At 45.3% G+C, this 15,903-nt stretch overlaps 1 long non-coding RNA gene across 1 annotated transcript in view; it reads left to right on the forward strand.

Annotated features, from left to right (window-relative positions):
- LOC147999662 (uncharacterized) overlaps positions 1-12,937 on the forward strand; it is an 88,698-nt gene extending 75,761 nt beyond the window's left edge. The window contains exon 3 of the long non-coding RNA XR_015643105.1: positions 12,308-12,937. This is a non-coding gene — a long non-coding RNA (uncharacterized LOC147999662). The remainder of the gene's footprint in view (positions 1-12,307) is intronic.
- The last annotated feature ends 2,966 nt before the right edge of the window (positions 12,938-15,903 follow it).

Here is a 15,903-nt window from a genome sequence, read left to right on the forward strand (position 1 = left end):
AGGAAAGAAGGGTGAGAGAGAGTGAGAGAGAAGGGAGGGAGAGAGAGGGGAATAAAAAAGAAGAAAGGGAGGAAGGAGAGAGGGAGACAGGAAGAGAGGAAAGGAAGGCAGGAAGGAAAGAAGGAAGGAAGGAAGGAAGGAGAAAGTTAGGAGCCAACCCCCAGCTTGACTGTGTCTGTTAAATGAGTTCCACAGGTGCTGGCTCCAGGGTGTGTTATCAAATGTGCTGCAGATTGTGGGTGCAGCATTGTCCCTCAGAGTCATTAAAGGGAACCTGGATAGCTGGAACACAGCTCAGCTTCCGAGAAGTGCAGTCTGTTCACACTTATACTTCCCCACAATACATGGTTATTGTTAGATGTGCACATCTCTGCAGGCTGCCTAGACGGGAGTCTCTTTGTCCTTTATTCAGATGTGGGGTAAGGATGCTTTCAGCACAGCGAGACGACGACAGCCAGGCCTCCCGACGATGAGCAGTCCCACAGACCAAGCACGAAGCAGCTACAAAAAGCCCCTTTGTTCACCACGCAATGGCCATCTTTTGTCAACCAGACCCCAGAAGCTAAGGTACACACAGATCACTTTAAAAAAGAATTTCAATAATTTCTGAAAGACACAATGTCCACTAGTTTTTGTGCTAAGTGGCAGTGTCAGGACAGCCTTCGAATCTGTTTTCGTGAGCACCATCCACCAAAGGCAAACGTTTAGGGCTACGCTTAGGGGGAAAATATGTAATCCTTGTGGTTTGTGTTTTATTGAAAACAGAACAGTCTTTATTATCCAGGGCCCTGATGACGGCTGCTTTTGTGACACGGCTTGGTGGGGGGGTTATGTCACAAAACCCCTGCCCTTTCCACAAAAGGTGATGGCCGAGAGAGGCGGGGCTGTGGGGAGCTGCCTGGCTGGGCTTCTCTTTAGCCTCCAGGGAGGCAGCTTTGGGCATCCTGTATTCAGAACGCCGAGTCCGAGAGCAAGTTATCACTCCAGTTGTTGGTAGAGAGGACAATGAACATTGATAATTGAAGATTTGCCCGAATGCAAGCCAAGAGGGTGACCAAGGTTATTGATCCCACAGAAAGCCTGGCCCCTAGGGAATTTCTGATTACATCTTAATGTTTTCTAATGTATGGCAGCGTCACAGCGGAAGGCAGGCTTTTCAGAGAAACCAAGTAAGACATCATGAGCCAGAGGGTGAGTCACTGAACCTCAGTTTCTGGAAAATACGAAGAGGACGTCAATAGCCTGAGACTCAGAGTTTTGAGTGGCGTTCTTTCTTTCACATGCATCTCCCGTCCTCCATGGTCCTGTTTGCCTGTCAGGTCCTGGGTGAGCATCAGTGACCGTACATGACACTGGCTTGCCTGGGCTCTTACATTGCCGCTAGGATCACCTCCCGTAGCCATTCTCAGTCCTCTCTCCTAGTAATGCTTTGTTTACTCATTTCAACCATGCCAATAAAAACACTTAAACTTAATATGTGTTTACCTAAAGGCATGCTTTAAAGATTCATTTTCCACACAGACTCTTCATCGTTGGTATCTTTTTCCACCGCCGACTTCTGGTGGCACTGAAACCAGCCACTCTGTGGGAGGGACCAGCAGATGTCACTGCAGCTCTGTTCATTCGTCTTTGCTCTTGACGGAATTCGAGTTCTGGGTTTTTGGGCTCAGCTGATCACATTTCTTATTTAATCAAAGCATGATGCATCCGAACACTTGTAATTTGTGTTGCTGCTATTCTTCTATTGTGTGTGGAACTGGATGCTCATCTGCACAAACAGAGGCAAGCCATACAAAGTCACTCACACACTCCCAGTGAGCTGTGGAATCAAAGGACCTGCCGGGGTGCCAGCTAAGATAGAGACAAAAGAGCAAGGAAGGGCATGTGCACTCGGACTCCCTGCCCTGCTGGACAGGTTTAGGATTGATGCCAGACACCTTCCTTCCATTCTCTAGGAACTCTAGGGCCAGAGGAAGCTCCCAAGTCCCATAATGACAAGACCCACTAGTTAGATATGAAGGAGGACAGGATTGGGAGATGTAGTTCATCAGTGGGGCTAGACCACCTCCAGTTCAGTATTGTCTGCACTAAGAACCTGCCTTCTTAGGAGAAAATAACTCTAGTCTTGGCTTGGTAGGATACAGTTTCTGAGAGGAGCAGCATTTGATAAAGGAACCTGGCCACCAAATAAACAGTGGGACAAAGTCTCTCCTAGGATGTGTACTCCGCACTGAACCAAGAGACAAAGGGGCCTTAAATCGTCATGGTACTTCTGTGAGGTGAGAGTGTGTGCGAGTTTGGTGAGGAGATGGAAGGCCCTTGATGTGTCAGTCATGCACAGATACAAAGATCTTGACTGAGCGAGAAAGATCAGTGAGCAGAGCCATGCCGTAGAAAGGACTTCTCTTGAGGGCAAGCTTTTGTCTCTCTCCTCTTGGCAAATAACTCAATATGCCTCTAGCAAGAGTTTGACTTATATGGCCTGGTATCTTTTCCTGACAGACACATTTTACAGGAAGGCCATGTGTCCAAGCTGAAGTATCGCAAGTCAGACCATTGACCTGAATCCTGCACACACTGTCCACAGCTGCTGAGAAATGAGCTGGCTCATTCAATGGCGTGGCCGTTACTAGCTCCCCACTACAATCAGCCATCCTGATTTAATTTTGTCCCTAAAGTTCAATCCAGTGTCACTTTTTAAAACCAAATTCTCAGATGAGCAATTTTCTTTTCTCACCTTTTGCATCCTCTTCTTCCTTTGCCACTCGCCCCTCCTCTCTGTCGCATCCAGAAATCAAAATGGCTTCAGCTCATGACTGTTTGATTATTTGTGCCTCTGTGGGATCATCTTGGTATCAAAGTTGGTACATATATTTGGCCAAAAGAAAATGTTATACATGACAGTGTGCTAGCCACATATGTGCATGTGTGGCCAAGAAAACACTCCCTAGCCTAAGCTTCTCCTGATAACTACAGTATATATTGACATCTCAAGTGTGACTGCACAAGGGACATCAACTAAAATCATCTAGCTAAGCTGCTCCCAAATTCCAGAACCTCTGAAGCTATGAATAATTGTACACATATTTGGGTTGTTTGAGGAAAACAGAACCAGGGTGAAGAAAGTCAGGTTCTTAAGAAACAGCGTTTAAGGAATCAGGCTACTTGCTTCAAGGTCACTCCTATGTAGTGTTCTAGTTTCCTTTTTGCCCTCAACATATTTGTTATTGATTTTATTTTTAATTACAGGTGTGTGAGAGAGGGTAGGTTTGTGTACGTGAGGTACAGATGCCCTCTGAGGCCAGAAGAAAGACAGATCCTCTGGTGCTGGTATTACAGAATACGAGCCACCATATTTGGGAGCTGAGACCTGAACCCAGATCTTCTGCAAGAGAGGTGCACGTTCTTAACCACTGAGACATTTCTGCAGTGATCAGGACCTGCCATTTTAAGTCACTACGCCTTGGAGTAACTTGTTACTCATCTGACCATGAGTGACATTGTCCTTCCTCCCCTCTTTCCCTCCTCCCTCCTCCCCTCCCCGTTTTACATCTCATTGTATCCTATTCATCTGGCATTATTCAGGCCTTCCAGAGTTTTCCAATTATATTTCTTTGGGCACTGTTATCAGAAGCTATCTTGTAGCTAGCCTCTTAGAGACCCGGCTACCTATATGATTTAGAATCCAATAGGGTAGTCTTTTATGTCAGTCAATTAATTTACAAAACAAAGGAGACTCAGTTTCATACATTTGTTACTAGTCCAGCACTGATATACGACAATGGCATTTTTCTCAGGTGTTATCGTATCAAGAAGATATTAAAGCCTCTCTCACCACAACTTACAATAGTGAAGACCATTTTTCAGGATGCATAACAAAGGGGGTTGCAGTTTAATACACAGCTGGGAGCCCTGGCGGATAACGCAAACAGCTAACATTAGTGGAGGTCAGTGAAAAACGAAGTCTGCACAGTCCAAACATGGCGGCCAGAGACACAGATTTCAGCCAGAGAATGTGCATCCGACGGGAGGCTGCAGAACTTCTAAGCACTCCAGTGTTTTTAGCTGAGCAGAGATTGGCACAGGCTTCCATGATCCTAACCCAGACTGTCATCCACACACTCAACAGCATCCCATGCCAGTCAGCCCCCTTCTACTAAATACTAAATTCCTTCTTTAATAAATACATGAAAGAAGGAGGGAAATGTATTTTGGCTCACTGTTTCGGAGTCTTCTGTGCATGCTTACTGCCCCTGCTGCTTTGAACTCATGGTGGTACAAGGCATATGGCAAGGTCATGTGACAGGAGTCCATTGACCTCCGATTTGGAAGAAAAGAGGCAGAAGAAAGGGGCAGGTTACCAATATGCTCTTCAAAGCATCCTCTGGTGACCTGTTCCTTCCAATAAGCGCCACCACCTGAAAGTTGTTTTGTTTCTGCACAGCACCACAGCTTGAGAACTAAGCCCATAGCAGATGGACCTTTAGCTAGAAATCTTTAAGATCCAAACAATTCTTCACCTCCTCAGCCCTTACCTTTTATTTTGCATGAGTTAATGGGACTATAGCACTGTACTTCAAAGTCAGCCCTTCTTTATGACTTTGTGTGTTTGAAGTTCCCTTGAGCCCCCCCCCCTGTTGTTCTCTCTCTCTCTCTCTATCTCTCTCTCTCTCTCTCTCTCTCTCTCCTCTTTTTGTGATAATCATGCTCTCACCAAATCTCTTATCACATGTTCATGGATGTTCTAGGGTCCCTACACCACCAAGGTATCACGCAAGTCTTGAATGGCTACTTAGATCATATTGAGCGGAACAATGCTACTTACCCAAGACTCTGGTGAAGTTAAAGTGGAAGAGACCAAGGAGTTCTTACTCCGATTAAAACCACTTGAAATACTTAGTACCACGAGTGTACCATCAACTCATAAGACAAAATTAACTTCCTGCAAACACTAGCCTTTAATTATAGTAATAAGAGGCAACAGTAATAAGGATGAGGAAGAGGGGAAAGGTAAGATGGAGGAGAAAGAAAGACAGCAGCTCTGGCTAATACAGAGCATCGTCTGTCAAGTATTTTTTCTTCCAGAGTCACAGACACCATCTTATTTAAGCCTCACAAAACCCTAAGGAAAGAGCCTACGGTTATCTTTACAACACAAGAGGGACACACATAAATTAAGTACCACCATGTGCCCTATAGCAACATTCTGATCAAGCATGGACCAAACAGATGACGGTGGTCCTCTAACATGATAATGCAACTGAAAATGCTCCTACCTCCTAGTGACATTGTGTCTGTACGTTGTGACATTGCAACTATACCTAGTGACATTGTAGCTATACCTAGTGACATTGTAGCTATTGTAGTGAGTTACATGCACAGATTTGAGCATCTGATTTTGAAACATTGTGTCAGCCACACAATGTATAGCTAGTAAAACTATGCACAGTACAGTGCTTATGTCCAGGTCAGATCACCATGTGATGTTCCTCAAAGATAACCAGTTGGTGAAGTCAGGTAATGCATCTCCTTAAATTGTTTTGCTACTGAGAACCTTTTTATATTTTTTATTACTATTATTATCATTATTATCATTATTATTATTATTATTACTCATTATTAGTGTTGGGCCTTAAGCACAGGGCCTCATTCCTGACTCCCAGGATGCTGGCCTTGAACTCTTAAGCACAATCCTGCCCCAGCCTCCCAAGCTACTGGGATTACAGGCACACGCCACCACGCTCGGCCGCAGGGCCTCATTCCTAGCACATTTAAAATTGATGTAAAACATGCAAAGCCTGAACTATGTAATGAAAGGTAGCAGAAATGCGCTCAGGATAGCCAAAGAAAGAAAGCTCATTACAAAGTGTGTGCGCATCACAAGATAGAGAGCGAAGAGCACTTGGTTATCGACAGCAACAGACTGTGGAAAGGACAGAGTTAACCTTCTCACTCATATCCAAAGGGAAGCTTTTCATGTGACAGGGAGCATGGGAAAGATATTGTGGCTTTAGGTACTGGAGTAACAATTCAGGATCAGCGCCCCCAGAACTTGAGCATAAGCACCGTTGCTCTTGATAGCATCCATGGTCAACCATAAAGGTTGACCTGGTATTCAACAAGGAGGCATGATCATTTATGCACAATCAAAGAGTCACAACTGATATTAGAGATGACATTGATCTCTGGTCCCTATCCATTGGTGCTAGAAAGGCCTGGATTCAAATTCTGGCTTTGTCACTTCCTTGCAACGTTGATTTGTGTGTGTGTGTGTGTGTGTGTGTGTGTGTGTGTGTGTATGTTTATTATATTTATTTATTTTTTTTAATTTTTTATTTTTTATTCTTTCGGGTTTTACAGTCCAGCTGTTGTCCCCCTCTAGGTCTGTCCTCTGTCAGTTCCATGCTCCAACTGGTGTAAACCTCAAAAGAGGTCAATTTCAATACCTATTTCACGGTGGGACCTTGAATTCCATGACTGTGACCTAACCACTGAGGGCATGGGCATCGCTGTGGAGAGCTCAGTCCTTGTGCTGACTGTTCCACATGCACAGACTCGAGCAAGCTGTTTAACTTAACGGCATCTCGATTCTACAAAATGGTGATGATGTCCTCCTTACGTATAGGGGTATAGACAGTGGATTGTGCCCCTGCTTTTTTCTGTATCTCCTGCAGTGTGGCCTCCTAGCACTGGGGCAACAGTGACATCCCGTGATTTGTGCCTTGGTACCTCCTTGCGTCATTACGCTGGGTGAACGACTGCTCCTCACTTAATGGGGCTAAGCAAAGCGGTAAGGAAGTTCCTCACCATCCGAAGCAGAGCACCGTGGAAAAGCGACGAGCTTCTTATTTCTGGGATTTTTATTTAATATTCCTGTAGTGTGGTTTGCCACAAGTAACTGAAGCTGCAGGAGGAGAAGCCACGGGAGGTGGAGCTGCCATGCTTAACTCACCGGGCTTTGGTGAGGGGTAAGTTAATGATTATAAAACCCAAAGAACAATGCCTGGTGCGTAGAGAGTTCTCTGTAAGCGTTTGCTGTTGCACTGAAGGCACAGAGTGCCTTTGAAGCGGTGGAGCAATGCCCAGCACAGTGTAAATGCTCAGTAAATGGTTGTGATTGTGAGTTACCGCTGATGATCACCATTAGGTTGGAGGAGGCTTCTGGCTCACGTTAAATGGGAATGACTAGCCAATTGTCACAGTGTGGAAACTTTAATGCCCGTGTCTGTTTCTTGTGACAGTATAAATCAAACTGGTGGCTCATCAAGTGTTTGTTTACTGGGATTTTTGAGTTCCTTAGAACATTCAGTAGCTCTTCTGGCTAATGCCACATATTGACTTATTTGAGTCGTGTATCACAGATATCTTCTGTTTTCATGGGTTATATCTCCAGGAAATAGCGTTGCTTATCTGGGGAAGGCTCTTCCTTAACAGCATGTGTGTTTCTTTTCCTTTAGTCTTTTCATTTGTTTAATCTGTTCAGGTATTTTGTTGTGCATGTGAGTGTGTGTATATGAGTATGGGTACTTGTTCATGTGGGTGCACAACATGCATGTGTGTGTGTGTGTGTGTACACGTGCGTGCATGTCTGTGCATGCACATGTGTACAGAGGTCAGAAGCCAAATTCAGACATTGCTAATCTGGTGCTATCCACCTTCTATTTGCTTGTTGTTTTAATTTTTTCTTCCCCTTTTCATGTGTATTTCCTTTCCTTTTGAGACAGGGTCTCTCATTGGCTTGGAGCTAGGCTGCCTGGCTGCTGAGCTCCAGGGAGACTCACCAGTCCCCACCTCTTCAGCCACAGGACTGTGAGTGCATGTCACCATGCCTTCTATGTGGATTCTGGGGATCAAATTTGTACTTGCACACCAAGCGTTCTGCCGACCAAACTCTCTCCCCAGGTCTGCATGCTTAGTTTATTGTGCCCATTTTTCTCAATGCAGTCGTGTCCAGAGCCAATGCAGGCAGAGGCATTGCATTATCAGAATGGTGGAACCCCACAGAGGAGGCTGCTCAACCAGGGCTTGATCTCTCCTGTCTCTCTCAAAGGACTGACTAGACCAGGGCTTGTTCTAAAAATACAGACCGCTCTCCCGACCCCCACTGCCAATCAGAAAGCCTTCCTGCTGGTTGCTTGTCAGGTGCAGACTCTTGGCAACCTGGAGCCATGCTCAGCAGAAATGCATGTTTCCAGCCACGGCATAGCCATTGACAGCGAGGGCTGGCATGTTTCAGTTTTCTGCGGCCAACCAGGTGATTGCTTCCCCAAAGGTGGGAGCAGGTGCTTTGCCTATGTCTCCACTGTGTCTTGGTTCCTGTAGGCAGTTTGTTTGCTGAGCTGCCCTTTAGTGAAATTCACATACATGGCACCTGGTAGGCGTTTGATGTCACCTAGTTGGTTTCCACATCATAGGTTGGATCATCAACCAGGCTGCTCCCTTGGCCTCAACAAATCTTGCTGTATTAGTGGTGTTCCTCGTGGTTGCTACAAAAGCAACATTAGGAAAGCACAGCATGTTGTGGATCAACATTTGAGGGAAGAGTCCATTACTGTGGGGAAGCATAGCAGCTGAAATGTATGGAGGCTGTTTATATAGGGTCCAGAGTCAGAAACCAGAGAGAGGTGAATGCTGGAGCTCGCATCATCTTTTTATTCACTCTGGTGCCTGGTTTCCTGGATGATGTGATCCTTATTCAGGGTGGGGCTTCCTTCTTTAGTTCCGACTCCTTGGAAACACCTTATAGACATCTATTTTACGTTACAGTGGTAATAAATCTCACTTGCCTTCTAACAAACTCACACCATAAAAAGCACATCCATGAGAAAGAATTTTTTAAAGTATGTAAAGGAAGGTACTTAAAACCACACTTTCTTCAGGGGAATGAAATCTTCAAACCAAACTTCTCAGAGAATATATTAGTTTGTATTTCTGTTCCTGTGATAAACACCATGACCAAAAGCAACTTGGGAGGAGACATAGTCTACCACAAGGGAAGTCAGGGCAGGGATTAAAGACAGGAATGTAGAGGCAGGAATTATGTACGAATATTGTTGACTGACTCAACTCTGGCCTACGATCAGCTAGTTCTCGTATATAGGACAGGACCACCTGCTTGGGGATGGTACTGCCCACAGTGGGCTCTCTTATATAGCACAGGACCGCCTGCTTAGGGATGGTACTGCCCACAGTGGGCTCTCTTATATAGCACAGGACCGCCTGCTTAGGGATGGTACTGCCCACAGTGGGCTCTCTTATATAGCACAGGACCGCCTGCTTAGGGATGGTACTGCCCACAGTGGGCTCTCTTATATAGCACAGGACCGCCTGCTTAGGGATGGTACTGCCCACAGTGGGCTCTCTTATATAGCACAGGACTGCCTGCTTAGGGATGGTACTGCCCACAGTGGGCTCTCTTATATAGCACAGGACCGCCTGCTTAGGGATGGTACTGCCCACAGTGGGCTCTCTTATATAGCACAGGACCGCCTGCTTAGGGATGGTACTGCCCACAGTGGGCTCTCTTATATAGCACAGGACCGCCTGCTTAGGGATGGTACTGCCCACAGTGGGCTCTCTTATATAGCACAGGACCGCCTGCTTAGGGATGGTACTGCCCACAGTGGGCTCTCTTATATAGCACAGGACCGCCTGCTTAGGGATGGTACTGCCCACAGTGGGCTCTCTTATATAGCACAGGACCGCCTGCTTAGGGATGGTACTGCCCACAGTGGGCTATGCCCTTCTACATCAATAAGCAATGAAAACAATGCTCCACAGACTTGACCTAAGCCAACTGGAATTAGGCAATTCCGTAGTTGAGTGTTCCCTCTTCCCAGTGATACAGATTGAGTCAAGTTGACAGTGAAAACAAACTGGGACAGAGAACTTAATGAAAATACCCTGATCAGGGTTGAGGGTGAGAATGTTGGGGTCACACATCCAGGGCTTGGTAACTCCTGAGGAAGCGTTGAAGGGGACATGTGCCTTAGGAAGCATCATAATGTCATGTCCCAGTGTCGTTTGACTGAAGATCCCAGGAAGTACTCTATGTCTGAGATCGCTCACAGGTAGCCCTGCCTTCTCTAATCATCTTAGACTGGCTTCCTTACCTCGCTGCCATTATAGAAGGGGGACTCTCCTGAACCTTACTCAGACAGAAGGTACCTGCCTGACCTTCCATAAAGTCTGGGTTCCACTTTGCCCCTCAGCTTCTGTGGTATGAAGCCTCGGGGCCAATGCTCAATGACAAGCATACAGAGAAGAGGATGGAGCGAGAGAGAGAGAGAGAGAGAGAGAGAGAGAGAGAGAGAGAGAGAGAGAGAGCTAATTGCAGAGCAGAATCCCTGGACCTTTCAGTGTCTCTTCTTCCTTTCCTTCCATGTTAATGTATTTTGTCCTGAGGACTAGACAAATGCCTGGGATAGGCCTTACCCATCCTCCTTAAGAAAACTTAGGGGATACATACATTTATATATCCATATAAATTTAGTAGAAATACACCCATTTCGTTGGAACCAGCCTTTTCCATTCCCAGAGACACTTATTTATGAGTATGAGTGTCTGCATGCATGTATGTACGTACATCACATGCACGCTATCAGTGGTATCTACTGAGGTCAGAGGAGGGCACTGGATCTCCTGGAGCTAGACTTTCTGAACTCATGCTCACTTATGAGGTGCCGTGTGTGTGCTGGGAACTGAACCCAGGTCCTCTGCAGTAGCAGCAGGTGCCCCTCACCACTGCACCATCGCTCCAGTTGCAGGTATTTGCATTTTAAAAGATTATTAGGTGACGTGAAGAAATGTTACACTCCTCAGCCAGGCTCTGGTTGGGGACAGCATAGGCATTAGATAAAGGCTTATGGAGAGACTGCCTTATCTATAATGGGAACTGCAAGGAAAGATGGTGGGGAAGGGGAGCTGGGCTGAATCCATTCTCTAGGAAGACAAGCTCCAGAGCAAATGCAAAGCCCTTGGATTGAGCTGAATCCCTGCTTCCTGGCAATGCCCACTGTAAGCAGACTTCCTAGCACATTCACACCACGGCACAGAGGCGGCAGCTGTCTCTTCTATTGCGAGGCTAGCTCTTATGTGCAGCTGGGCTGGCCTTGAAAAGCTAGACACGCTTGTCAGGCAGTGAATTCCATTAAGGCAGGAAGTATGCCATCCTTGAGCATAAATTTGGTATGTTTAGCTCAGAACCCTGCAGCTCATGGCCACTTAATAAATATTTGCTGACTTGTTGGCATCCTATGCCGAAAGGATGTGTCCATGACAATAAGTGTGCACAGCATTTGTCTGGGTGACCCTGGGTCCATGGGATACTCTTTATGGATGAATGGTTCCTCATCTGTAAAAGATACGGTGCTTAACATTTATTGAGTGCCAGCCCTGAACCGAGCATTGAGTTTAAATACTTTATCAGCACAACCTTACTGGGTTTTCAAAACATACCTACAGGGGATCACTATTTCCCAGATGGAAAGCCTCAGCCAAAAGAAATCCCCAGGTCACTAAGAGGGTGAGTAGTGTGGAGTTACAGTAAGGTGACAGCAGTTACCTTGTCTGAGATTCCAGGATTTACCCAGTACCCTGTATCAAGCAAAGATTTACCTGCAACTAATTTACTGTGGATTCAGATGGTGTTCTAGTTTTGTTTCTGTTGCTGTGAGAGAACATTTGGCAAAAAGCAGCTAGGGGAGGAAGGAAGGAGGTTCTTTTATCTTACAAATCTAGATTATAGTCCATTATTGTGGCAATGTCAAGGTAAGAACTTCAAACAGTTATCATACTACATCTACAGTCAAAAGCAGAAAGGAAAAAAAAAAAACCAGAATGCATGCATGCTTACTTGCCTGCTTGTGCTTAGCTCCATTATCCCACTCCCTTATGGTTCAGGACCCACCCACCCCCACCTAGGGAATGGTGCTGCCCACAGTGGGCTGCTTCTCCCCACATCCATTAACTTAAGATAGTATCCCTTAGACATGCCCACAAGCTAACTCAATGTACATTTCTCGTTGAGCAAAGATTCTAAGTTGTGGCAAATTGACAAAGCTAACCATCCCAGGAAGCGTGTCTCTGAGGAGTGGTCTCTTGGTTCCAGTCCCCTGAAGCCTAGGAGTGAATTCTCCAGGAGGAACACCATGTTCTTGCATTAGGACTACTCTTGGCTGCACATCACAACATCAACTAGCACTGAAGGAAGGCTGGGTTTTCTGGGAAGGGTGGTTGAATCTCCTTGGGCGTTGGCTGCTATTATCATCTGTGATTAAAAGGCCTATATTTTCTTGTGTCTTTTCAGAGGCAACATCCCGATAAGGGGGAAAGAGCTGGGAAGCTTTCTGCCTCCCAACAAACTTTCACTCCTAGCCTGATCCATTCTGCTGCCCAGAGAAGATGGGAAAGCCTCTACCCTCCTCTAAGCCCTATGTGAAATGCCTCCACCTGCGGGCTGTAGTATCAGAAGAAAAGAACAATGCTTTTCACTTTCTAGAATGCCTGCAGCCCATTTGTGAGACCAGGCCATAAGTAACTAGGGAGAGAAGACCAAAGACTTGAGACTTTAAAAATGACTATTGCTGCAACCCCAGATGGTTCTCTTCATTATTTAAAATTAACTCTTTTGTTCAATAGAGTTCATAGTCAGAGCGGGGGCCATTGAACTAAATGTGTCTGAATCTGCTTATGGGGACCTATGCTCTTCACTACTGCTCCTACTGTTAAAGCACTCCTTCCAGGGTTTACCAGGCCTCACAGCTACCTTTCACAGTCCTTCCTTACTGACATTGGCTACAGCTATGGGCACTGTAGTGACTGCCAGTTGTTCTCCCTGCCCTAACTGAATCTGCTTCTCTCTGCATGTCCTTATTCTGCTAATGGACTGTGTGGCTTCTCTTCCCCATGAATAAACTCCATATTGTCCATCCCGGAACTCTAGACCCTTCCTTCAGGGGTACCCCCCCATTTCATTCCCTGGTGCCTCTCTGTCATGAAGCACATGAAGCAATCCTTGTGCCTGAGTATCCCATGTATGGTGGCCATGTGCTCTGTTCTTCCTCTCTAACACCCCTCCCGCGCGCGCGCGCGCACACACACACACACACACACACACACACACACACCAGTTTGCAGTTGGTGGCTGTCTTCCACCAATTTGCTACCTGTCCTTCCTTGGAGCCCTCCCTTTTTTGTTCCCAGATGCTGTAGAAACTGGGGGTCCTGAAACCTTGTAATTTCTACTCAATGTCAACATCTCCTGGGTTATGCCATTTCCACTGCCAGTTGCACCCAGAAGAATTAGTAATGAATAGTCATAGTTGAGCAACTTTGGGGTGCAGTTCACACACACACACACACACACACACACACACACACACACACACACACACACACCAGGGGAGACATTAATTATTCAGACGATATTCACCACATCTTTTCTCTTTTGCTGGAGGTCTCTAACTTCATTTGGTGCTGCAGTACACCCACCCAAGTGGTTTATTCTTAAGTATCAACTTGCTGTAACATGCATGTGCCTGTCCCCTGGCCATCCTTGGGGTCAGAGGTCACCAGAGATGATGTCTGATTGCTAAGCCTGCTGGAGAGCTGGAGAGAGGCTTTTTCCAGATAAAACGACAGTGAAAGGAGAAAGCCTGTCGGTGTAGGCCTTTTCTCTCTAACTGCCTTGATTGTGATTGGTTGACTTCAGCTGGGGTCATTTTGCAAACTTGAGACAACAAGCCTAGGAGTGCAAAGTCAGCCAGAGCATCTGAAGTGGTGAACAGAGCAGGAGGAAGCCTAGCAGTCTGGCTCATGTTGGAAATCCCACCACTCAGGAGGCAGATGTGCAAGGACCAGAAATCCAAGAGCAGCCTGAGCCAGGCAGTCAGAAATGGGGGCAGGAGGGGGCACTTTCGTTGGATGCTTGACAACTTGGTTGTGTAACTATAAAATATATATTTTGACTTCCAATGTGATACACACACACACACACACACACACACACACACACACTAGATAGATAGATAGATAGATAGATAGATAGATAGATAGATAGATAGATAGATAGATAGGGAGAGTATGTGTAAGAATACTGAATACTAGCTGGATATTCTGTTACTTGAAGTAGAAAGCATTCCTGATTTGTACAGACAGCTTAATTTTAAATGCTGTATAGTGAGTCAAGTACTTTGCACCAGTATAGGAGAATATGATCAGATATTTCATGAAAAAGAAAATTTTAGGTAATTAATAATGTATGCATTTAGGTATAATACATTTATAATATGAAAGAATTATATCAATAAAGGTAAAATATTATTTTGTAATAACAACTAATTAAATCATAGCTGATGAAGTAAAAGAAAGCAGTAAAGAGAATTCATTAATTCCACTGCCAGGGAAAATAACGGATGCTGACTTCCTTTCTTAAACAACCAAACTTGTTTCTCTAAATAAAACCACACTAATATGACACATTCTTTGTACTTTAGCATTGTTTAGGGAGTCTCCATTCTCCTGGCTTTCTGAGAAGTTTCCTCCTGCAAGGCTTCTGCCAAAATGACATCAGTGACCAGTCCTGGTGCCTACTTCATCCTCAGGACTACCTCCCAGAGTGGGGTGTGCCTCTAGGAGAACATTCCAGGCATACTTTACCCAGCCTCTCTCTGGTTTCTCAACCTTCTGTAAAGTTTCCTTGGTCTGCACATCTTTGCTACTCCATGCAACAAAGTTCCATTGGCCATGATCTGCCCCTGCACAGGTGAGTCTGGTGAAATTCAGATCTTAGGGAAACATCAGGAAATGCCCTTGCAGCCATCAGTGAAGCATGGCTCCCCATTTTAGCCTGATTAGTAATTAAGTTGATATTTTGATCTCTATCAGTCTCCCTCCCTTACCTACTTTTTAACTGTTTCCATACAAAGGAAGAGCTAAAATGTATTACAATCAGTGACCTGGAATGCCAGTGGATTCCCAGTCACCAGTGTGACTGTCTCCTGGGAGGCTTCTCCTTTAGGAATAATAACATTTTGTGTATTTCATAATTTATTTATTCAATGAAAATTACTGAGTATCTATACCATGTGCTATAAATAGATGACAGATATACAATCCTATAACACAGACACACACACACACACACACACACACACACACACACACACACACACACACTAACATTCTGGCTGCCATTAAAAAGAAGCCCAGAAGGGCAGGCTCCATGAAATGGATAAGGATATTTGATTTAATTACAGAAATTAACAGAGCTGTTAGGCACTAATCAATCCAGCTGAGATTGTAGGAAGAAATTGTCATTGACTAGTTGAAGGGAACAGGGGGAAATATTCTCGATGTATGCAAAGGCCTTATGATAAAGGAAGAATCAGGCACAAGGGGTTTAAAGAGTCCAGAGTAGACAGAGGAGAAAGGGATGAGTGTAGGAGAGACAAAATGGAAAACATGGGTAGTGGACAAGACTGAGGAGAACCGAGGACACGAGGCACTGGGCAAAGCTGGACCAGGACTAATGGAGAGGGTGCACTTACTGGGAGACAGTTTTGCAGGACAAACAATGAGTTTGGTTTTGGATGTGGAAAGCCTTAGATGGAACCTTCTACATAAAAAAGGGGTTTCTATACAGACAGCCAGTCTCCATCAATATATTAGCATTTGGCATATTGGGGAATATGCTGTATTAAAACTCAAAGGTTGGGAGAACTCTCTGGACAGAATTTGTAGATCATAAAGTAAAGGCCAAGACCTATAGAATAATGTTCAATAATCATACAGGAATCCGAGTGAAAAAGCACACTGAGAAATGAGAGGGTTTGGATGAACCCTGAGAGAAGACCGCGGGCCACAGGAAGTGTGGAGCAGTGCCTGGATGGGAGGAAAGGAGCT

The sequence above is a fragment of the Rattus norvegicus genome, chromosome 18 (genome assembly GCF_021556685.1).
Source record: "Rattus norvegicus strain SHRSP/BbbUtx chromosome 18, alternate assembly SHRSP_T2T, whole genome shotgun sequence".
Lineage (NCBI taxonomy): Eukaryota > Metazoa > Chordata > Mammalia > Rodentia > Muridae > Rattus > Rattus norvegicus.